General features: G+C 44.3%; 1 protein-coding gene across 1 annotated transcript in view; it reads left to right on the top strand.

The window, feature by feature from the left end:
* MYO1D (myosin ID) overlaps nt 1-23,858 on the top strand; it is a 160,929-nt gene that overhangs the window by 103,404 nt on the left and 33,667 nt on the right. The window lies entirely within an intron of this gene.

Here is a 23,858-nt window from a genome sequence, read left to right as displayed (position 1 = left end):
GACATGCCTTGTGGCTACCACACTTGGCTTGCCCCACGTACCTACCCTGAATGTGTTTGTTAGAGCATCATTGTTTGGGGCTAGATATCACTGACGATGCACTTTGAGTGTGTCACAATGTCTCCTCAATGCTTCTTAGAGTCAAACTCTTAACATGTAAAGTTAAGATACAGCTCTTCATCTCTCAGATTGCTCCCCTGCCTCCGGTATCAGTAGATGATTTATTGCTTGAGCTGTAAAATGTCATCTGTTTCCTGAAAATTGTCTTGCGTGTAGATCGATGGGCAAAACCTGTTTGACCGGTGAACTGAACAGTTAAGTGATTATCAAGCACGGAGCTTCTTGTAGCTACATCTGAACTAGCAATAATCACCCTTACACCACAGAGCACGTTCGGGACTGTGCAGACAAGTGCCACAGCAGTGACTGCATTGCAGGCAATCACATAAAAGTACCTGTAGAGAAATGATGTGTGGCGTGAACAGACCTTCAGAGTTGTTTCCTTGTTCCTCCAGTCCTCTCGTGAGGACTGATGTTGGTCAGCATCAGCATTGGCTTCGCCATTCACAATTTCATGCTCCGTTTATGACCCATGAAAAGGAGTCTTTATAGGTAAATACTCGTAAAGACCTACAAGTGGCAGGACAACAGAAGCAAATTTAGGTTACATTAGGTATTTTTTTTTTCCATCAATTCAAGAAGAAGGTACTGGTTTAATCACTTCTCACCACTACAATGTAAGGTTCACTGCTGCCTGTACTGCTGGAGGTAGGTGCTAAGTTCATTTGAAATGAATTCTCAGCACTGACATAATTTCTTTTGACAATTTGAGTGCTGAAAAGTAAGTGGAAACATTTACTGGTTTTGCATTTACCTAAATATAGTTTAATTTTAAAGGTAGCTGCTCTTGAAGGCTCAGGAGATTATGGTATTGTAAAGCAACACGCTTCGTTTTGGAAATCCTGTGAAGTAGCTGGAGTTCTTTCATGTCTGGCGTGTTTTGAACACAGGTGACATCTTCAGCTGATGCTCCTCGGTGCCTTAACAAATCTCTGATGTTGGGAAGAGCTGTGAAACCGTTGAGTACGCTCCAGGTCCTGTATGTGCAGTGCTCAGATCGCCCTGGTTTGCTGTTCCTTTTGCTCAGACATTACCCAGCCTTTTTGTCACAGATCCAGTATAGCTCAGTGGGAGGCACATATTCTTCATTTTAAGAAAGTATGTTGTGTGGCCATCAGTCTAAAATATTGCACCTTTCATATAAGGGTATAGACTATTGATTTTCAATTTCTTATACTGATTTAACAATGACATTTTTATCTTTAAAAAGAATTAGTTTTTATCTAATCACTGTCTGTAAAAGAATGACAGTTAAATACTCTTATGAGCTGTTTAATCTTCACTTAATACAATATTAGCATTTTTTTACTGCTTCAACTGACAAATCTCAGCACAGCTGGTTAAATGAGAGAGCTGGCCTAAAAGCCCCTTTTTCTCCAACATCTAAAAGAAGTTACTGGTTTAACGATAATGTACAGGAACAGCTCATGTTTAAGTTTCCAGATATCCAAATGTCATGGTTTTCCTCTTCAAAGCAATATCTGTAAATCAAAATAAAAGGAAATACTCTTGTTTTCAGCCACTTTCCATTTTCTAAGAGCAAAAAAAAATCCTGTCAGTGAATGGGATTAGCCGACCCCTTGCTTGAGAGGCACTTTGGGAATTCCTCATTAAAGGGGATTAGCTGAAAGTCACCATGTGCCTCATGGCAAGTGTCAAGTTTCGCTGTCCTGCCTGTCAGAAGGTGGTTGCTGTGAAAAGAAAGTGGATCCAGCAGTAAAATCTCAAGCCTGAAAGTTCAGTCGCTGGGTGACCCTGTAATGGGACTTCAGAGCTGTGCTCCACCTGGGACACGGGGAGCAGCTTCCTTGGGTTACAGGCGGGTCTCACTTAAGGTCCTCTCTGGACATACAAAGCAATTTCCAGGCGTCTCAGTATCAGCCCTGAAACCCTGTTAGATGGTTTTAGCAAGGGTAAGGTTGCACAGCTACGCTTGGTTGTGTGTAGCGTAGTAGGTAATGATACTTAAATACTTGTGTAATAAAATCATGTAAAATTCTCTGCCATTCTGTATTAGTGTGTAGGAAAGATGAGGAGGCGGATGGGGGTAACATCTATGCTGAGGATGCCTAAACCCTTTAATTCAGATGCTTTGTTTCAGTTTTTACTATTTTTCCAAACTCTTTGAACTGGGAACTTCAGTGCTGACACATCTTGCATTGGGAATTTTGGAAACTTTCAGCAAGAAGTAGTTTAGACATTTTAAAAAAAGTTTAGAGGTAATGTCTTTAGATGATGTATTCTGGCAGCTGATTTTGGAGAAGTTACACTCTTCCTGTTCTTAGGCATAAAGGCTTCAAATTTGGGAACATTCTGCCTGAGTTCACACCTTTACCTGTGAAAATCTACCTGAAACTGCATCTTTTGCAAATTATTCCTAGTAGGAGTTTTCTTACTTTCATGTTGTGGTCACAAATTAGTATTTATGTAGCATAAAACTAACATGATGTTTCTATGAACTATAAAATTTTGTAGTAGTAACTCTTCTGGTTAAGGTAGTGAATTGTGTATAGTTGAGGTAATGGATGTTTGAATCATACTTCTAATATATCAGCTGGATTTTTTTTTTTTTAAAACAATGCAATTATTTAGGTAACCGAATTCCCTGCAGAAATTATGGGAAAGCTGGCTGAGATGCTGCTGTAATGGCCACAGTGAGTTCGTGGCTGCCTGCAGAACATTGTGTAGGCATCTCCATGAACTTCACCAGGGTGTTTTTCTTACTGTTCTCTGGCTGTGGCTGTCTTGGAGCCCTTGTGCATGCCAGGTGAGAAGAGCTGTGATTAAGCATGAAATACCTGGAAAAATCCTCTAGTGGCCCATGATTGTTGTTGGTTTCTTTTGAAAAGGGGAAAAAAAAGAAACCCAGCAGTCTGTTGTGTCTGTGCCACTGAGCGATGCGGCGTCATCGGTGCGTTGGGTGGCCATCGTAGAGGCAAGTGTAGGAAATTTGGATCATGGGGCTGCTCTTATGCTGCTTGGCAGGAAGAGAAGATGCTCCAAAGTGATGAGGGTAGCACATTGCTCTCATCGTGGACTTGCCAAAGCACTTGCTTACAGTGCAGGGGAAACAGCTCTCAGGAGCTGTGGATGTGGCCACAGTGTCCCTTCCAGTGTTGGAGCCCATGCGCAGGAGAAAGGGACCTGAGGGGCTCTTGGAGTGAGTGGACAGAAAAGGGGAGGATTATCAGCCAGGAAAGGACTTATCCCTTCCATCTTTTACACCCACATTGCTTCATGGTCCTTAAGCCTCTAGAAGGTGTCTCGGTGATCAGTCTAACATACTGAGACTCTTTCTTGGATGTACTTCAGAGCTGTACTTCACCAGAGAAAACCTGGTGGTAGCCAGTTTCCAAAAGCTCTAATTGCTTTTCCTCTCATCCTCCCGTGGCTCTCGCACTGCGTGTGTCACCTCCCGTGTCCGGTCCTCCCTGCAGCCTGGAGGTGTCATGATCTAAACACTGTGTGTTGTAAAGGCAGTTCAGATGTCGCCACCAAAAGTGACAGAGACCCATCCTTTGTTCCCAAGCACTGTGCTGCACTCTGCAGCACACCCTGACTTAAAGAATGTGTGGTTGGTTTTTTTTTTTGTCTATGTTAAAACACACACGGTATTTTCTGTCTGGCTGACCCACGCAATTCAGATCAATGTGTATCCGTGGCCTGCTCTCTTTGATGCTTTCTGTTCTCCTAATCCCTGTATTGTCTGCCACTGCAGTCGCTGGTTTTCTTCCAGGATTGCTGAAGGGAAGGGGGAGTTAAGAACAGTAAAAAGCAATCCCTGCAGAACTCCAGCAGAAAATCACTTGCCTAAGGATAATTTTGTATTTTCCATTGCGCTTTGAGACCTGTCAGCCAATTTTAATCATTAGTGTGCACTGGATTAATTTTCTTTAGTTCTGGGTTCTTAAACTGGCATGCTTTAGAGCCAGTTGCGTTGGCACTGCTACGCTATTGACCAAGCAGTAATTCATAAAAATGGATCTCAAACTAATACGATAGACTGTTGGCTCCATTAAAGCCTGTTACCCTGTTCTTATTCCATGCAGGGCTCTCTTTGGCTTGGCACAAGGTGTCTGCAGGAAGAGTACATTCCTCAGCTTTCCCTTTTACGTGCCTTACATATTGTAATTTTGGTCCGTCTGTGCATTTCATTGCATTAGCCATGATGATCGCAATTTATTTGATTGTGGAAGTGGCCAGGTTTGGTTTTTAGACATAATATCATGTGCAGGTGTATCATCTCTGTGTAATACAGGCATGTATGTATGTATAATTTATACATATGTAAAGAATTGGGGGAAATATATGTATATACATATATGTGTATATGCATGTATGTAAAGATTGGAGAAAATATGTGTATATGTATGCCATGTAAAATGTGGAAAGTATATGTATATATATATATATATGTAAACAAATTGAGGGGAAGGCTCTGTGCCCTCAGCCTTTCAAAACGAACTGAAATAGAAACACGTTTGGTGTAAGGTGCACAGTTTGCCCAGGCTTCAGTGTTAAGCAGGATTTGCATGGGGAAGTACATCCTTACAAAACACACCTTCCTTTGCCTGCGGTGGCACGTAGTGGGTATATCTGGGATTAAAGCTTTATGATGTGAAGTAGTATAAACAAACAGACCCTGGCCCAGTGAGTTCATGGTCTAAGCATGCCAGGGAGCCTGGAAGGGGGAGAAGTGGGGTTGTGTTGCACTGGGGGAGCGGAGGCTGCTCACCCCTTGGTAATGGACATAGAGAGACCAAAGCTGAGCTTGGGGCTGGGGCACGCCCAGCCTAGGGGAGGCTGCTTTAGGGCATGCAGAAAAGCCTTTCTTTGGGGGGGGGGTTTTTTGGGGGGGGGGGGGAAGTTCTAACTGTTTTCCGTGTATTCAAAGCTTTAGTCATAAATACCAGTTTCACTAGAATTGCTTAAAACTTTGGATGAGTGCAGTATGCCCCTAACCCCCCTGAACGACACAAATTGAGTGTCAGTATAAAACCTAACCAGAATTGCAGGCAATTTGGGGAGATTAAATGTCTTTGGTACAAATAGAAGAATTCATAAATGTGCATTCTGGTTTTTTGCTCTTTGCAGCAGTTCATGTTGTGGCAAACAAAGCTTCCTGCAAACACATTTAAGTGAAAGATTTTTAAATTCACTGTTATCTAAATAGTGGTGTTTAAGGTTAAGCTCTGAGAGTGTTGCCTACTGGGTGATTTTTGTTAATAGTATGAATGCTGAGATATTTGTCAGATAAATGGAAAGAAAATACACATTTTCAATCCATTGTGCAAGGGTGAGGACAAGCAAAAAAAAAAAAAAAAAAAAAAGAGGAGATTCAACACGATTTTACTTGTGTAGGTGAAAATCCTCAGCTCAATTACAAGCACGGTCTGGAACACAAATCATTAAGTAGGAGAGCCCAGTTTGATTAAAATCGATTCAATATTATTTTTAATTTGATTTTTTTTCCACTGATACATGAAGAATTGTACCTTCCAGCTCAGGCCCAGGTATCATGCAAGAGGTTAACACCGCTTCAGTTTGTCATGAAGATGCTCTTTCATTACAAAACTGTGCTGATTTTAATCAGTTTTAAATTGTTCTTTGCTTTTAAAGCTGTTTACCTTTCTCCTGTAGAAACTTGATTAACTGCTGAGACTAATAGATTTACACGTGAGTTAAAACAGAAGCATTTTCTCTGTAGTCAGCGACAATCTGGAGGAGATGATGGGGATTCACACTTGTGGGTTTTTGGGACAAAGAAAGAAAGAGGAGCTCGAAGTGGTATTTGAAAACGCAAGTGTGGTGGTGTGCTGCTGAGAAAGCGACCTTACTCCAAGGAAATAACCATCTCGTAAGGCAGAAAGCCTCCACACAAAGGAAGGGTGTTACAACCACTGGTGTCAAATTAATCTGTCACTTAAGCTTTGTGAACGCTATGAAAATTATCCATTAACTGACAATGGGTGTCAGCAGCGCTGGCAGCCCGGCTGGTGATGAGTACTCTTTAACTGGAAGCTTCCATCGATGCTGGTGATTTCTTGTAGGCTAGATGAGATCAAAAGGAGTTGAGCGCCGCTTCAGAAAAGCGGGCTGGAAACAAACTGCTCCTAAATTGCTATTTAATACGATTTGTCCTTTGTCACCACTGCCAACTAACCCGTGTTTAGTTCTGATTCAGCCGTGCCAGTGGCTGACACCATTGTTAGCGGCGGCTGGAGCCTGACAAAGGACCAGACTTTATTCATAGCAGACTCTTCCCGAACACTTCTTTCAGTGCTTGAGCTTTGTTTTTATACAGGATTTCTATTAATAATTAATTTTTAGTAAAATTCGGCTGTGTTTTGGGGGGGACCCCTCACCCACAGTTTGCTGTCAGCTTTTAAGCACCAGGTACTTGGCCCTGCGGAAGGGTAGTGGCAAAAGGAAAATTAGTTTCCTTGTTAAAAAATAGATATGTAACTGGAAAAATTGGCTTAATTCTCTTACCTTGTCTTACTGACTCAAAAAATATTTCTAAGATTTAGCTAAGATGTATGTTTGGCTAATTTATGATCTTTATGATCTTCTCACCTAACTCCTGTATAGATTTGTCAACCCCACAGTTGTAACTTAGGCTAAGAAATTATAATTTTCCTTTGGAAAATACGTTTCATAAATTACAGATATGTTGCTTTCAGTGGCTCCAGCGCGTTATGAAGCACACTGTCTTTTTTAATTCTTTTGTATTTTGGAAAATGTTTCTGCAGCTGTTGATGCTACTGAGCTTTTCTGAACACTCATCCTGATAGAAGGGAACTCATTAAGGAACTCAGAAGAGGATTGTTTCCTTTCCTAAAACTTACCTTCCAGATGCCGCTGCTGCAGCAGAGTTCGTTCGCTGTCTCTGAAATGGCTCCTGAACTCCCTGGCCAGGGAAGCCTTCCCCATCTCACATTCCAGTGAAAAAGTAGTTTTTGTTACACCTTCAGTGTGTTTCTGGCATGGAAAAAAAAAAACCTTTGTCTCCCTCAATCCTGGATTTGTTATATTGAGAATAAAATGAGCTCAGGAGATGGGCTTGGGCTTCCAGGAGACTGAGTTTAATTTTTTCAGCAAAACTGTGAATCCTTTCTTTGAGTACTTGCCCTCTACATCTAAAAGTTAATTCTTTTGTCCAGTAACATGAATAATAACATTTTATTATGTTTTATGGCCTTCCTTTGAGTACGAAGAAGTTGTATTGTCAGTTTTTCCTTCCCTAGCCTGCCCATGTCCTACTCCTATTGTCAATGTGAATTCTGTGTAAAATCTACTGGAAGGAGGACTCTGCCGTGGCTGAGACACATTCCAGTTACTTTATACCAGCATCTTCATGTAACCAGATGTTTAGGGTCCTCCTGGGATGGAGATCTTGGTAGAAATGAGAAGTTATTGGAGCTTGATGTGCTTTGAAGGAGATTGACTTTTCCAATGATTTAGTTGCTTGGTGTTTTCTGAAATTGTTTTGTATTCAGGAAGTCTGATTCAGGGCACTTAAAAAATCATTGATTACTTTGAAAATTTAGAACCAGGTTTCCACAGTAACTGTAATTCTTATGGAAACGGCTACCCAGTGACCCAAAGGTCCTCTCCAGCCCCCTACACCAGTGTGATGTATTACTAACAAGTGATGTTTTGTCTTACTAGCCCTTTGCAGAGTGTTGTTTGAGTTGCCCAAATCATTCCCCATCTCAAACTAGTGGATCTACTGGGCTAAAACAGGCGATTCCTTTCTGTTCTTGGGCAGTCTATAGCAACACTGAAACTGGAAGGATTATTGGTGGTCTGGGGGGAAAAATAGCATTTAGACTGTCAGAAGCTGTGATAGATGTTTTGCAGTGTCCTAGAATAAAAAATACAAACCCATTCTCCTCTTAATTTCTAGGTGTTATAGAAGCCATCATACTTCCAAGTACGAACGTTTTAATATTTTAGAGCACTTAACATTTTCTGTGCCCTTTTGTGAGCCTGTGTCCAGTTCCCTCCTGTCCTTGGGAAATTTATGATCAGAATATAAAAACAATTAAAGAAATCACACCTGAGTAGTCCTTGTGGCACAGCAATATGAAGCTCTGCTACCTCACCAGCCTTCCCAATCAAGCTTCCCTGTTGATGCTGTGTGCTGTGGATTTTCTCCAGAGGGTATTATTGTGGGAATAGGTGAATGGGATTGTTTCATCTTGCCAAAATGTTTCTCAGGGGCTCTCTGCTATATTCAGTATATTCATTATCACACCTTTCTAACCATATTATTACTTTTAATCTGAACTACAGTTCTTGGCGTTCATTCAAGACTCTGAAAGTTTGACACGGACCATCACCTTCTGCTGTTAACAAAATGACATAAGCAGAAAACATCTTCCAAAGAACCTCTGGTGGTGCAATCCATAGTATAAAAATCCCAAGGCATGTCTTGAAACTGAGCGCGGCGCTGCGGGAGCAGCCTGACGTGGCAGAGTTACGCTGCCAGCTGTACGTATGTGGTTGCACAAGTAAAGGTTGTAAATACTGATGATCTTGCTGTTGGTTTAATTCTCAACCAAAGCATTGGCTGCCTGCTGTTCCAAGAGCCTTTCCTCTCCAGTAAACAGATGGCCCCACATTGGCTGGCCTTACCAGGGCTTAGTTTCACCAGTAAGTCAGTATTATCAAGCTGTCAAAGGACCCATCTGCCCCGAGCAGCTGTCCTGGCATCCGCCGGTCTGTGTGCTGGGAACCTCCCTGCTTCGCAAATCTCAGGCATATAAAACTTTTATATTTTTGTTTTATTTGGGGAGGGGGTTGTAATTCATGCCATCTGCCTCATGTGCTTAAGTGAAAGGGATATTACATTGGAAAACAAGCTACCAGAGAAAAGTAATCTTTAAACTCTCTCCTTGTAGTCTGCCATAACTATACTAGCATGTTTTACCTAACTTTTTTTTTTAAAAAAATGCAGGTTTGGACTCAGCATGGATGCAGATATGTTTTTTGGTGTCAACACACAACTTCAAACTTGTGCAGGTTCTGGTGAGCTTAGGGCCTGCTCTTCCACTGCCTCACCAAAACATGTAACCTCTTTCCTTCCCTGTAACGTGGGATGCTGTGGCCAGCACCGCTGGGCAGGGTTCTCAGCACCCAGCAGCTACAGGGTACAAACCTCCAGAGATTAAGAATATCTCACAGGTGATGCCTAGACACTAGCATAAGCTGATGCAGTCCCCACTTGTTGGTAGTGAGTCGCTCAGTGGGGTGGTTTTCCTACCCTGAAGTTTCATTATTTCTGATTAAAGGTGCTTAGTGGCTGCCTGTTCGTCAGCTCTGTGGACCAGATCCAGGTCCAAGCTTCTGCTGTTGCTTTGCCTTTTAACTACACACCTTCAGTTTTGGAGAGAGCTGCTAAATATCAAAAGGAGGACAACAATTATTTTCAAGGCCTTAGTATTTTTAGAGTGGTAAAAATTTAATAAGATATATAGGCTCGCCAGATTTGTTTTAAACAATGGGGGAGAAGATGCATTTTTCTCTTGAAGTCTTTGGGTATTTGATTAACCTAATCAGAAATATTTCTGCTACTTTTTACATTCTTAGATAAAATGAAGTATTGAAAAAGTACACATTAATAAAGCTTTCCTTCTGGTTTTCTACTTTATAGCAGGTTTCCTTTCCTTCTGGTTTTCTACTTTATCAACAGAGCCAAAATGTTCTTTTTTAAGCTTGCTTTCCTTCCATTTATCTCTTGCCCAGTTCATTTCATCTTGTGAACTCAGTATTTGAATTGTTCTCAAAGAGGCACTTGCTGTTTCTGAGACTGCTCTTTCAGTGAGCTTTCAGTCAATTAGTGACTTTGGCACATAACTAAAATTTTATGCTTAGAGGGTAGGTTTGGTTTTGTTTTTTCTGGAAGGTGTGGAGCATCTATCTGATAAAATCTGGATGTGATAAAGATCCCTAACTTGGTGCTTGACATTTTTGGAAATGTCTAAGGAATTCACTTTTTAAATAGAGACTGAATATTTGGTAAAAATATTGGGTCCCAACCATTCCTTCTGAAATCAAGGTTAAATAAATTAGTATTTAAATGTGGCTGTACTAACCTGACTTTGGACAAAAACCCACCAAAAAAACTCTTTTATGTCTTGACAGACTTTATAGCTTTTATTTTGTCTTTTTACAACCGATCCAGAACTTAATGTCTGAGCTCAAGATTTAAAAGTTCCTGGTAAAAAGCAGCCTGCAAAAATAAAAGGCAGTCTGTGGGATCAAGTTCACAGTATAAAGCTGGAGTATATCTACTTAATATATTGAGCCTGGTGTATTGCTCTCCTTATAAAATTCTCCTCTGCTGCTGTGTTTCTTACCCTAATATCTGAGTGAAATGTCCTCACATGTTTTGTCCATGACTCTCCTCTTTCCCCCTTATTGTGCCAAATTCCTAAAAAAAACCCTGTGTTGTTTTTTTTATGTACTATGAAAAAGATTAGCATAATTGTAGTTATGATAATTTTTGTGGCTAGTTTTAATGTGTTGGCTTCATTTCAGTCCTTCAGATCCCTTAATCAGTTTTGATTGGCTATTGCTTAAACATTGCTTTTATCTCCTTTTTCAAAACAGATGCATTGAGAATGATCCGAGGCAAATTTCCCTGTAAATCTGCTTTGTTCATAAAGTCAGGCTGAAACAGTTTGCTCCTGATGGTATCTCAGTAGTTATATGTAATAATTATCCAAATAGGATATTTTAATGCTAAATTAAGGGGGGGGAAATGTACTGGTGTGGATTCCTCAGTTTATATCTCCTACCCAGCACTTGTGCTGGAGCCTCCAACGTGCACAGCCCTGGTGATGTGTCCAGCCTCGCGCATGGAAAGAGCGATGGTGGGTCCTGCCCCGCTCCCCTTGACCCGTCCCCTCTCGTGTTCATCCACAGGGCAGCTCCAAGGGCTCTCGTGTCCTGCGACCTGCTCTGCCAGAGGTAACTCGTGTCGGGGGTGGTTTGTAACCTGCTGTCGGGACGTGGGTTGGAACTGCTGTGCTGGGACAGGCTGTTGCCAGGTATCCCCCAACATCAGCTGTGTCCGGGGACAAGTGGCATCCATCAGGAGATCATGCCCCAGATGGCTTCTCCCTCCCTGATACAGGTTCTGTAAGGCTCTGAGCAAAAGTCCTTTCAGTTTTATCTCTTAGAAAGTAGAATTTCTTCCTTTTTGAGATGCTATTTTTGACACCCTGCAGAGAGCAGTGCAAGATTTAGGACTCCTTCAGTATTTCTCCTTCAGCAGTGGGCATTACCACAGCTTTCTGCTGCTCTCCATCAACTTCCAGTCAAGTCATGCATGTGCTGTGTATAAATGTGTACAGTTTGATTTGCATCTCCAGAGATTGCAGCATCCCAAGGCGTTTGTGTGTCCGGGATAAATCGCTGTTCACTGAATCCAGCTGGAGTTCAGACTTCTCTCCCTGCCAGATGTGATGGCTGGATCATGCCTTTGTGTATCACAGGCTCCAAAGGATAACACTGATGGGAACTGTGTTGTTCCTGATTCCTGCACCACGCTGTGCTGTGAGCTGTGTTATCACTTTGAGACACTTAAAAAAAAAAAAAAATTCCACATTAGAAAATGTCACCTTAAAGAATCTGGCCTCAAAAAATGCTTGCTGGTACCAGGCTGACAGGGCAGGTCATATTTAGAGCTCTAAAGCCTGGAAATGATCAAAGTGACATGCTGGTTTGCCTTAAAACCCATGGTTTTTGAGGCAGAACATCAAGTACTCAGAGATGTGTGTGGGGAGAGATGGCAGACGACTCACAGCACAACTGCTGCTTTTCTTTGGAGGGAATAAATGAGCTCAAACCTGAACGGTGGTATTTGAACTGTCGCAAGAACAATCTGCCATAACAATCCTTTTATTTAATGCTTCAGTCAGGGGCTCCAGCACTTAGCTTGCTACCCAGCTCGAGCATAATCACCCTGTAGCCGGCTCTCCAGCAGTGTGAGGCAGCTCTGTGGTAACCTTCGGGCATGCTGGAGCAACCTCTCTTGTCTTGGGAGTTCACGTGGGAGTGCTTACAATTACAGGTGCCTTCGGCATCTCTGCAGTATTCAGCCGACAGCTATTACTGAGAGAAAAACAATATACCATTTTCTTCATGTGATACTCACTGCTTTGATAAATAATTGGCAAAAGGCTCTTCATGTGATGGGTTTGTTACCCATGTAGGCAAGGGGAGAAGTTTTGTTTTGCAGAGCCCCTTGCCTCCACGCAGCCTGCGGCTTCAACGGGTGAGGACAGGGGTAGCTCATGCTCTTTCATTACAGCTCGTTTCCTTCACGGATTTAATTTGGGAGCTGCAACGCTGAGAGGCAAATGCAATCCCGATGATACAACGGCAAATTAGGAAAAGCCCAAATAGCACCTGCTGCTTCCACCTTCAGATCACATCTGACATTGCGCTCTGTCTCAAAGGTGTATGAGCTGTTTTCACTGGCCTTTTTTTTTCCCCACTAATGGGGAAAGTTGTGTTAGAAGGAGCTCCAAGTGGGCATGGTGAACAGCTCAACGATTCTCTAGGAATGGAAAACTCCTGAAATGCGGAAACTTTCTAGGCCCCTCAACAGGGGCATCATTTTGTAAAATGTCTATCTCTGCTTATATCTCTTAAGACCTCAAGAAAATCAGCACTCTGCCTGCTCCCAGCCTACTCGCCAACCAAGGTTTAGAAACAATGTGCGAGTAGGGTTTTTTTAAAGGCAAAATTGAATAGGATATAAACTTGAGTTTGAAATAGCATTGCAATAGCTTTACAGTAGCATTACTCCTGTGCACCTGCAACAAACCCAAGCTAGTCCCTTCTTCCTGCTCATGCAACCGCAGTCCAGTTTTGGTGGAATATTTGGGAACAGCTTTTCCCCCTTTATTTTCCCTTTTCTCCCCTCTTGAAGCTCCCTCTCCAGATGAACCACGTTGGTGCCAGTCAGCCTGTGCAGGCTGGCAGATGTGGCGTTCGTACGCCGGGGGGGAAGGAGCCACACAAACGTGGGACCTGAGCAGCTTTGAGGCTGGGGGGATCCTGTGCCAAACCCTTGGCTCCAGCGTGTGCTGAGCGGGACGTGACAGCGGAGCTCAGTGCGAGGACACTGCGGACTGCTCCGCGGTGGAGTCAGACAATGGCAGAGGCAGCTTTGCTTGATGGGTTCTTGTCTCCTTGTGGGGTTTCAGTGACAGCTGCAGTTTGGGCCTGTGTCCACATGGCGAAGCTTTTCTGGACTGGACGTGTTCCCCTGCTGGCCTTGGCTCCCCAGCTCGGTGCCTCCTCCAAGAGGAGGCAGCTACTGCACAGGCACCCTCCTCCTTTTTCCATCTCTCCTCTGTCCCATCTTTATGCAAACACACAGTGCTCCCCAGAGCTCATGGAGCAAAGGGCCAGTTTGGTTTTCTTCCCAATTATTTTTCTTTCTATTTTTTTTCCCCAAACGCTACAGAAGCAGCTCCCTAGGCAAGGAGGAGATTGGGGCAAGGCAGAGTGCTTTGAGGTTGATTTCCTCAGCACAAGAAACCTGAGAGGTGAGAAATTAGAAAGGAAAGAGGATAATGCTCTGATTCCATTAAACCCCCTTGGCATAAAATCCCGACCTGCCTTTCCCCATATTCCTTAGCAGGTGCTGCCTCGCAGTGCCCACCCCGTGCTCGGGGAGCGGCTCTGCCGGGCGCGCGGTGGCCCCGTGGCGTCTCACAGCTCCGCGAGCACGCTGGGCTCACAAGGCTTGCCCGTCAGAGGTACAAGGCTGGTTTCAGAAAGGTAACACCACATTTTCCTCTGAAGATGCTGCCCACCTTGCTGCTCTTGCATGAATTCTTTTCTTTTCCAGCATTTCTCCAAATAAGGACTCCAGTGGCTGACAGCAAACAAAAACAACAACAACAAAAAAGATCCGTCATGATCATATTTACTGGTGACCTACTTAAAATCCTCTTTCCTCATCCTCTTTTACTGCGTGTGCTAAAATGCTGGCTGGCTTGCAGTCTCCAAGGATTTGCTAGCAGAATGATAATGAATGCAAAATGTGGCCCCTCATTTCTTCAGCGGTGGTTTCTGAAGAGACATATTTTATTTTTTTTATTGCATCACTTAGACTTCCCCCCCAAACACTTGTGATGTGTTATTCCCATTTTTGGTCTCCCTGCTCAGAAGCCTTTGTGTTCTGATTGCAGGCAGTGCTGTTGTTTGAAGAGATGCCATTAAATCATGGGATGCCTTAATCTCTTCTTTTTTTTTTTTAAGGAAAATTACACTTCTAGCTCTATCATGGAGAGTCAGAGCTGTCTTGTCAAAGGCCAGGGTTGAGCATTACTTTTTTTTCTGGTGAAAACCAACAGAGGTGATTACTTAACAAATGCTTATACCTACTCTAGTATGGTCTTGTAGGCTTATTGTAAATAGCTTTGCAGTCCATGGTAGAAAGTCATCAGCATCGTGCATACTACACTTGTCAAATTTCCCTCTTCCTAGTTTTTCTCTTTACAAATTCATTTAGAGGAAGGTTTGGATGTGCCCACTTGCTCACCCAGGCACCAGACCGGTGCTGTTAGACAGAAGGAACATAGTTACACTGGCACACGTGCGTGTCTACGCGGATATTGTGATTAAACTGTCTGTTTTGATGCTCATGATCGAATGTGTCCATGGTATGGATAAATCAATCCTACCTTTACAAAGTATCAACAGGATGGTGTAAACGTCCACTGAAACCCGTGTATAAGGGATCACACCCGAAATGTTCATTTCTAGGGAGTCGAGAGTTCTTCTGGTTTTCTAACTTCAGCTGCGTCAAGCATGCCCTGTTTTCATGCCAGTCTAAATTCCCTTATTGCTAATCAAAAGAGAATTTCTAAGCAGATGTATAAAAACACAACGTGAAAAAAAATTACCACTGGGTGGCTTCTGCGTTTCTTGGCACCTAATAACTTTGCGCTATTGGATCTAAGCCCTATTGTCTTTAGGCATATATAATAAATTCAACTTCTCGCAGGCCAGATGATTCTTGTTTTCTCACCAAACACTTTTGTGCTAGGGGTTATTTTCATGTGCTGTCTGACATATTTGAGATGCTAAAGGAGCTTTTACCATCTTCTCCCAGACAGTCCTGGGTTACTGCTGTGTGTTGCATTCGTAGGGTAGGACACTGCTTCTGTGTTGTCCCCACAGGAGGTGACAGTGATAATGGAGATGGGGGGGAGAAGAGATAATTAGCTCCACTATACTGGTAAAACCACTCAGTATCTATGGAAATTAATTCAGTTTCTGGCTCCAGGGCACTAGCTTAAAATTAGACTGTAAGTAATGTTTTGTTCTCTTTTAAGTAGTGAGGAGGAGCTGGTCAGGATGGAGCATAAACATGGAAACACTTCTGTGCTGTTGGAGTTGCAGGTTGCTGATTCAGGAGGAGGAACCTCGTCTCCTGGTGCGACTCCTTAATCAACTGCTGCCCAGGGCTGTTGTCCCTTGGCCTTTGGGTGGAATAACTTATGTGTGATAACTGCTTTTTATAAAGTGAGTTAGAAACCCTTGGAGTGGGTGTTGCTGCCTTGTTAGGGAAATTGGGGTGCATGTGTCTGAGCGTGCCATGATAGTCTTCATCCTTCTTCCCGGTGGCGCTTGCAAACCTGCAGGAAATAAATAGGGATTGACTGGAAGAGTTGCCACAAAACGTGGCTTGTTGGAAGGAGGAAGAATCAAGATTACAGTGCGGAATATTGCCTGCCCGTGTCCGTGTCCACAGGAGTTAATCTGGGCAGATTAACTGGAGTATTTAAAAGCACACAGAGCAAGCAGCCGGCAAAGCAGGTGGAAGGAAACGGCTTTGGTGGTGTTGATTGGCGAGTCTTTGTTATAAGCAGTGGGGTTTTGGTGTATATACCCACTGACCTTATGGCTGTGCGGACTCTGATGGCTGATTTCACCTTAAAATCCACATAGAGCATGTTCCTCATTAAGAAGCATTGATCAGCAGTAGTGTCTTATCTCCTTACCTTCTTTAATTTCACTTAATCTTCCAGAGCCTGTGGTATAAATTAATATGCCTAGTCCACAGGGTGCCTTGCATAAAGCATTTTTACATATAAATGGCACAATATATCCTGTAACAGAGATGTGATTCATAGGCTATTACATGATAAATCTTAGGTGGAAACCAGCTAACTAATTTATACAAAGTAATTAGATTCTGAATTAAAGGCACAAAAGATTTTTTTTTTCCCCCTTCTTGTTTTTCCTTGTGTGAACTCAGAAGATGAGCTGATATTGGAGAAGGGGAGAGTTACTCCTTTTCCATCACCCCATCCTGGTATCTGCTAGGCAGTCTCATGGGGCAGACTAAGGGCAGATTTATGGAGATGGCTCCGTCCTTACGCTGCCCCGCTGGGACTGCTCACCGAACAGGCTCCCGTCCAGAAATTACTGGTTTGCATTTGGCCTCGGGGGGACCGTTCCTTCTTGCAGAAATGTGTTATATTTGTGTTTGCATAGATCACTTTGACAGTATAAGACGTTTCGTTGCTGTGCAGGTAGAGAACAGCCAAAAGCAGTAAAATAAGGCTCCCCTCCATACTCCTGTACCCCCTCAGTCCACCCCAGCCCCGATCCCCTGGAGCAGGTTCGTTCCTTTGCTGATCTCGGTGCGGAGGTGCCGACCAGAGGAGAGTCCCAGCAGTGGGGCCGTGGGTCCTGCGGGACCTCGGGGACAGACACCCCCGAGCTGTGGCAGCCTGCGTCCCTCCCCACTGAGCTGCACCAGCTCGTGCCCAGGTTGGTTTTGGCCGTCACCTCCGCCCTGCACACGTGCCGGGAACTGAGCCCAGGCTGACGATGGCTTCAAACCAGGCTACGTCCCCCAGCTTGGATTTGCAGGTGAGAGCCCAGGTGCCACTTTGGGGGTGCAGAGAGGCTGCTGGCTGGGCAGGCTGAGGGGGGAGGCCAGCTTTCACCACCAGCACCGCCTGCTAGAGCAGGGACAGCAACCTCGTGCACGGGGATCTTTAGCATTCTGGGTCCATCATGCAGACTCTTAACCCCCAGTGCTATCTTGTCCTAACTGCAATTTCAACAACTCCAGACCAGTCTCCCCAGCCAGGCAGCCTGGCTATTTTTAGCTTGGTTTCCCAGGGAAACGTCGTTTTATGTGGCTGCTGTATCCTCAGATATGACAGTGAGGGAGAGAGGTAGCAAGGATCATTCCTTCGAAGTTTTGCGAAAATCGCTCATTTTGATTAAAGAGACAAGCTCTAAAATCTCTGTGCATCCAAAGGCAGGGGAATTCAGCCCGTCCTCTGTCCCCATGAAGAGTTGCTGCCTTGATGCTCCATCAACCTTACCAAGAAAAAGAATTATCACAGCATGGAAATGCAAAGCTTGGTGTGAGGGAAGGGGGCAAGGCAGTGATGTGAGTGTGAAGCGTGTTTTCCTGGGGTCTTTTATTTGTTTTTTTAGGAAAGCAGACTGTAGTCATTTCTTTACTCCTAGAGCATCTTGCTTGATGGTTTTAACGGAAGCATAAAAGATGGTTTTGTGGTGCTCTCCAGCCATGTGCAGGACATGGCAGCGTCTGCTGAACGGCTCCTTTTTCTTTCTTTTTTTAATGTAGAAAAGGGGAAAGGAAATACATTTTGGTACCTGAACCCAGTAACCCTGAGCTGCTGCAAATTTTTCAGCTAGAAAAGAGATAGACAGGCAGGCACTGGCAGGTTTGGTGTTCACATCTAAATCCAAGCAGTGACACTTCCTCCCAGGACCTTTTTGAAGAGGGTAAAATGGGTGATGAAAACACTTAATCATAAATTTGTCACCTCAACAGCCAACACATGTTCCGTTTTGCCTTGCTGAGTGTGTCAGCTGGAGGGTGATGCAGGAGAGGATCTTCTGGTTTCCAGAGTTAGCCAACGTAAGGTGCAGCCCCAGTGTAGGCACGTGCTGTCGTGTCTCGACTCGAGCGTGAAGTGGGGTTTTGAAGTGGACTGAACTAGTAGACGGGAGTGGAATTAGTTTGCCAAAGCAGAGGTGTTCAGTGCCAGTTTTAAATCCCTTGTGGTATGTCAGGAATCTGCATAGGGCTGGTAGGTGGGACACAGGACCTACAGGAGACTCGTGCCTTTCTGCAGGGGTAGCTGGAGGCAAGGGGATGTACCGAAGGGTCTCTAAAATGGCATTAAAAGCTTGTATTTAGGACCTTCATTCCACCATCCATCTTCAGATCTGAGCAGATGTCTCCACCAGTTTTAACTGATGCTACTTTGAGGCAAGTGGGGTAGGAGTGCCATTTCCCAAAGCATTCATCAGCTCCTTGTACACTCGCAGTTTGGAGGCATATGTGTTTGCCCAGCTGCTGGTCTGGAGTGAGCTTGGCTCAGACTGGAATTAATTTGCTTTATAATAAGGAATTACATGAAGACTTTTGAATGTTAATAGTCCTCTTGTGCCTCTCCCACAGTTCCACTGGTACTGTATCTTGCAAGTCGGCCAGGAGAAACCACAAGTGACAAGACAAAGGAACAGGACACATGCGGATGAGCTCGGAACAGAGCGGAAAAGACAACTTGGAGTGAATATGCTCTAAAGAAAGCTTTGACTGGTCTAGTCCTGATAACTTAGTGTGACTAAAGTAGGACTTAAGTGCCCAGCTTAACTCCACACTGTACTCACCTACACATTTGCAAACAGTACATGTTGGAGATATGTCACATCATGCTTGACAGTGAATAACAAGGATCTCCCACTGGTGTGATACCTACTGCAGCTGGAGGTTGAGTAGCTGAGTAATTGCACGATGAATGATTAGTGCTGATGACTCCTCTCCAGGCTGGGGGCTTCAATTTTATTTTTCTTGTGTGCATATTAAGCTGTAAAGGAGTGCTGTTGGTGGTGGTATCTCGGCAGGAAAATCTGCCTCTCCAGATGCCAGCAGCGTCCGTATGCTGGGGCCGGCAGGACTCGCAGGGAAAGCGAGGCAGGATGAGTGGAGATTGCAGGGCACAGGGTGTCGGGAGCCCCGGTGTGTGCCGGCAGGGAGTGGCAGGACTTGTCTAAATGCTGGTTTAGGGAGCCCTGGGACACACAAGAGGAAAAGGGAGAGGTGTGTTTTCTGTGGCGGTGCCCAGTCTGAGTCAGGAGCTGCTGCCATCGCTGCCCACGAGCGGTGTGGAGGGCAAGATGTGAGGACACTTGCAGATCATGAGGTGAACAAAGCAGGGTCATCACTGTTATTCCTGTCTAGGCAGTTGCCACATATTTACCTAAACAAAATGGAAGTGCTTTCGTGTTTATGAAATTTGAAATACCTGGTATGATTAAGGGCTTTGAGGTTACACCCAAAATTCTGCTGCCACCTCTTTTAGCTGTGACTGCTAGTCCTGAGCTGCCTCTCGTCCTTCCACCTGGCCATCAGCATGTTTCGAGCACCAAGCAAGTCTCCTTCTCTTAATGACCTTGCTGCTCTTCCTTCTGCAGATGTGCAATATTGTACTATGTGTGCTAGAGGGAGGGCAGCGGGTGGAGCCAATGAGTGGACTGGAGATGTGTGGCTTTAAAGATGTTAAAATGCTGGGTATTCTTGTAAGCCTCCAATATTTCATCTTCAGAGCCAGGTAACTGTAAACGAGGGGGTATGTGCTCCCAACACGTAATGTGTGCACCTATAAGTTAGGGAGCTGCTGAACTCACATTTGAACCGTTTATCTTGGCCACTGGATTAGAGGCGTGTTTTGTTCATGTCTATGGTGAGGAAAAGAGCAAAATTAGTGAATGTTACTTGAACACAGAAGAGGTTAGTGCCAATGGCTCAGTGTTTATAAACTCCCTGGGACTCTGGATTTGTCGGTAGGGTAGACTGTCCATGAAAGTCACATGTCAGTTATGATCACACACTTGTATTGCTGATAGCAATGGATTTGCTTCGTTGTGTGCTGGTAGTTAGAGCTAAACAGAGAGTCTGAAATGACAGGATGGCCGACACTGACCTAGTTTTTGGGGTTGGTGTGGTTGGGTTTTTTAAAGAGTGAAAGAGATAAAAGCTGTCTGCCTGTCAACTTAGGATATCATTCTAAGGGATGCTCTGTGTTTGCAGTTTGTTCCCTAATAAGCCAACTTCCTTTGGGTTTGGTTAAAGAATTCAACCAAATTAGCTCAGTGCAAACTTGAGTGCAGATTGGAAGGAAATTTGTAAGAAGTTCAGTGATCCTCTGTCCATGCAGAGTTCACCCAGCATTTTTCTTCCTATAGGTGTAAATCAACCTAAAGCCTTTGTCCTAAGGAGAAACCTAAAGTGTTTGTGTATATTGCAGAGTCGGTGCCAAAGTCTGACCACTTGCATTTAGCCTAGCCCAGGTGCAAGAGTTCTTGCAGCAAAACCCAAGAACATTTACTGCACCTACACAGTTTATGTACTTTAATCTGTCCTAGCCTGTGTTTTGCTTTGTTGCTGCTCCTGGGGAAGTTACTGAGCTGCTCTGGGGCAGCCCCGCCAACAGGTATACAGAGAACCCCAGTAGATACCCGAGTGAGCCAGGTCATGGAGCACCTGAGCTGGGGGACTCAGCTGTCAGGGTCTGCTCGTGCTGGGGGCGTTGGACTCATGGAAATTAATTCACTTCTAACTTTAAAGCTTATTGACCAAGAACAGAAACATCTTCAGTCCTGAGTCAGAGTGGTTTATGAATGGAAAGGAGAGAAGGGATTAGGATGTAAGCCTGAAGAAGGGACGTTACAGGTTAACGCTGCTTACGGAGGCTGTGCCTTTTAACAGAGGTGCCCGTGGCTCCCGCTAGGCACTCCAGCAGCAGTGTAACAGATAAAACCAGGTTGCCTAAGGATTGGGTCCTTTTTTTCTAAATATCACCACTGTTGGCATAACAGCTGATTCCTCCTATTTCTGCTCATCCTTCCACGGCAACCTCACAGGCAAGAGACAGCATGTTACGTGGCCAGTGCAGAGAAATACATGGGCTTGCTTGACAACAGCCAGCCAAGATGACAGGGAGGGTCTGAGTTTGACTTGCCTTTCCATCAGTGAGGTATTTATTTGGATATCTGTGGCAGTTAATTTTTCATTGAGTTTCTTTATTTGTCTTCTGTCTCTCTCTGCCAGACTTGGGGGTGGAGTGGGGACAGACAGATGGACAGGCAGCAAGATTGTACCAGCAAAGGTAACCAGGCTGAAATGCGCCTTCTTTTTCAAAAGGCAAAATTGTATTTCCTCTTTCACTCCCAAGCCACAACATATCAAATGTCAGCAGAAGGCAATTTAGAAAGGAAAAGGTTAAATAGACAACACCTTTTGGGGTTTTTTACAAAGAGCTTATTTTAAACTGTAAAGTTCTTGACTTTCCTCTGCACTTACAAAAAGTCAGCTTCTCTCCCAAGCAGTCCTTGGTGCAAATCTCTGCTACAAAGTCCTGCTTCCAGTTGGAGCCTTCACCAGCCTCATTGTAGCTGCCCATGAGTGCTCTGCGATCCATAGTACCCTTGCCCTTTTGGGGCAACCTTATGGTGAATTGCCGTGGGTCAAACTGAATTCCTGCCTTGGGTGGCTGCATAATGTCCTCTGACCTTCGTATATACCAGCACTCCCCGCATGCTTATCCCCCCTTCTCAGACCAGTGGGCGTCCAGGCTGGGATTTCAAATGGCTTAGCAGGTATAAAAGCCAGGGGAGATGAGGGTTGAAGCTTTGTGGAGTGGAGAGGACTTGCTGTGAAGGGACAACAACCACCTCTCCGAATGCTTTGTGCTCTTTATGTATGAGGACAACTGTCCTGAACATCACACTTCAATCCCCCATGCCAAAAATCTCTGCCAGTACAGCTGTGTCTGTATAAAAAGTATTTTTTCAGCATCACCACAGTCCTTTGTGCATCTTCCCACCTCTTGCTGACAGCTATTCCTGGGAAGGTTTGTATTTAGTCTAAGCCTTACTGAACTGAATGCCTCCACAGGGTTTGCACTGGGTTAGCTAAATAGGTTTAATTAAAACGGAGTTCCTTTGTGTCTAGACAGGTTGTGAATGCAGGTGGGTTTCATTGTGTAGCCAGTTAGTGAAGGATCTTCAGCCGTAGCTTTGCTTGGGATGACGCACTCGCCCCTGCTCATTTGAGGTGTGCCGAGTTCTACCCAGACGCTGTTGAAAGAGGGCTAATGGGCTTTGTTTTGTTGTTTCATCTGAAGCTCTGTCATCCTCCTTGTTTCATTTCCAGCAGACTCAGAACTGCTTTTTCAAGGTACTTGCCCAGCTGGAATATCCCTAAATATGCATAAAGTCCCAAGTCACGTCTTCACAGATTCCCATAAGCAAAGCACACCAGAATGTTTAAGCAGGGTCTGTATAAATTTTTAAACAAAGGTAACAAGCCAGGGAAGAGGTGGTAGGTGATGAAATGAAGGTGAGGAAAGAAGCAAATTAGATCCCTGATGTGTAGCTGCCCTTTCTCCAGCTTCTGAGGCATCCTCACTGCTAATGAGTTTGATTGCTTTGGCTGTGTCAGCTGAAACACCTTTTGCTGGCCGGTGTCAGCGGGTGTTGTCACTGTTGATGGTAACAATGACTAGGAAGAGACCGGGTTGTTTTCAGACTACAGGTGTGTACATGTGATTATGCATAGCAGTGTCTGCTGTTTTTTCCAAGTCATGAATTTCAAAAAAAGGAAATAAAGAGGGTTTTTTTCTGCAGAGTAGTTGAAAGGCAAAAGGCTTTATCCAGCCACTTTCTCCCTTTGTGCCCCCATCTTGCTGGCGCCCCCGAGACAGTGGCCGTTTGTTATATGGAGTGAGCCACAACCAGCTCGGCTCCTGCAACCCAGTAGGAGGTCAGGGCAAGTCACATTTGGCTGTCTTAGACTGGAAGACCAATGACTGATTCAACTTCTTTTGCGAAGATGCAGGACAGGTTTATCATCAGCTTGGGTTCCTGTTCATCTGTATTACCTGACTGGTACTGGACAGGCACAAGGACAGTGTTATAGGGAGGAATTTTGTGCACAGTTATGGTGCATTGTGCCTGGCTGTGGCTTGCAGTGTTTACTCTGAGTTATGGAGCAGTAGGACCATTTCTTAAATTATACAGAAAACACTTTTAAACAGTTGATCTTACTTTATATTGTAGGTAATGATACAGAATATTAGTAAATCTGTTAATTAAATTCACAAGCTTTTTTCTAAGGAAGGTGCGAAGGAAGGTGTCTGGGATGCAGGGTTTGTGCAGGGTTCCCTGTGTCAGCAGCCTCTCCAGCAGGCCGATGAGGGGTCAGTGCTCCTGAAGTTTTGCTTCGCTCACCCACATGTAGACTGAGAAATTCTGACGTCATTGGCTTGTCTCTCTCCAACGTGCCCAGGACTCTTATCCCTTTTGGCATCCCTACAAGGTTGGTTGCCAATGATGTGTTACTGCATCTCCTGCTTGAGTTCAAAGGAATTGGGTTAATGAGCATAAAGCAGCGAGCAGAAAGGCAGCCATCAAATTATGTTGGCGCTTGTTTGCTATCTACTAAATTTCCCACTTCATCTGTCTTTGATCCTTGTGATGCAGGCAATTAAATACAGCAGCGATAAACAGAAGAAGCTATGGTGACCTTACAAGCTAAATTTAGTCCTTCCCTTTATTATAACGTGGTCTTCAGATGAGACTAGAAACTATGAGAATGAGGAGGTGAGAGAGGGAGGGAGGGAGGAGACCAAAAATTAGTTGAAAATCTT

The sequence above is a fragment of the Athene cunicularia genome (assembly GCF_003259725.1).
Source record: "Athene cunicularia isolate RWA chromosome 27 unlocalized genomic scaffold, athCun1 chr27_part1, whole genome shotgun sequence".
NCBI classification, from domain to species: domain Eukaryota; kingdom Metazoa; phylum Chordata; class Aves; order Strigiformes; family Strigidae; genus Athene; species Athene cunicularia.
The sequence above is the reverse complement of the archived record's forward strand: the minus strand, read 5'-3'. Positions and strand labels throughout refer to the sequence as shown.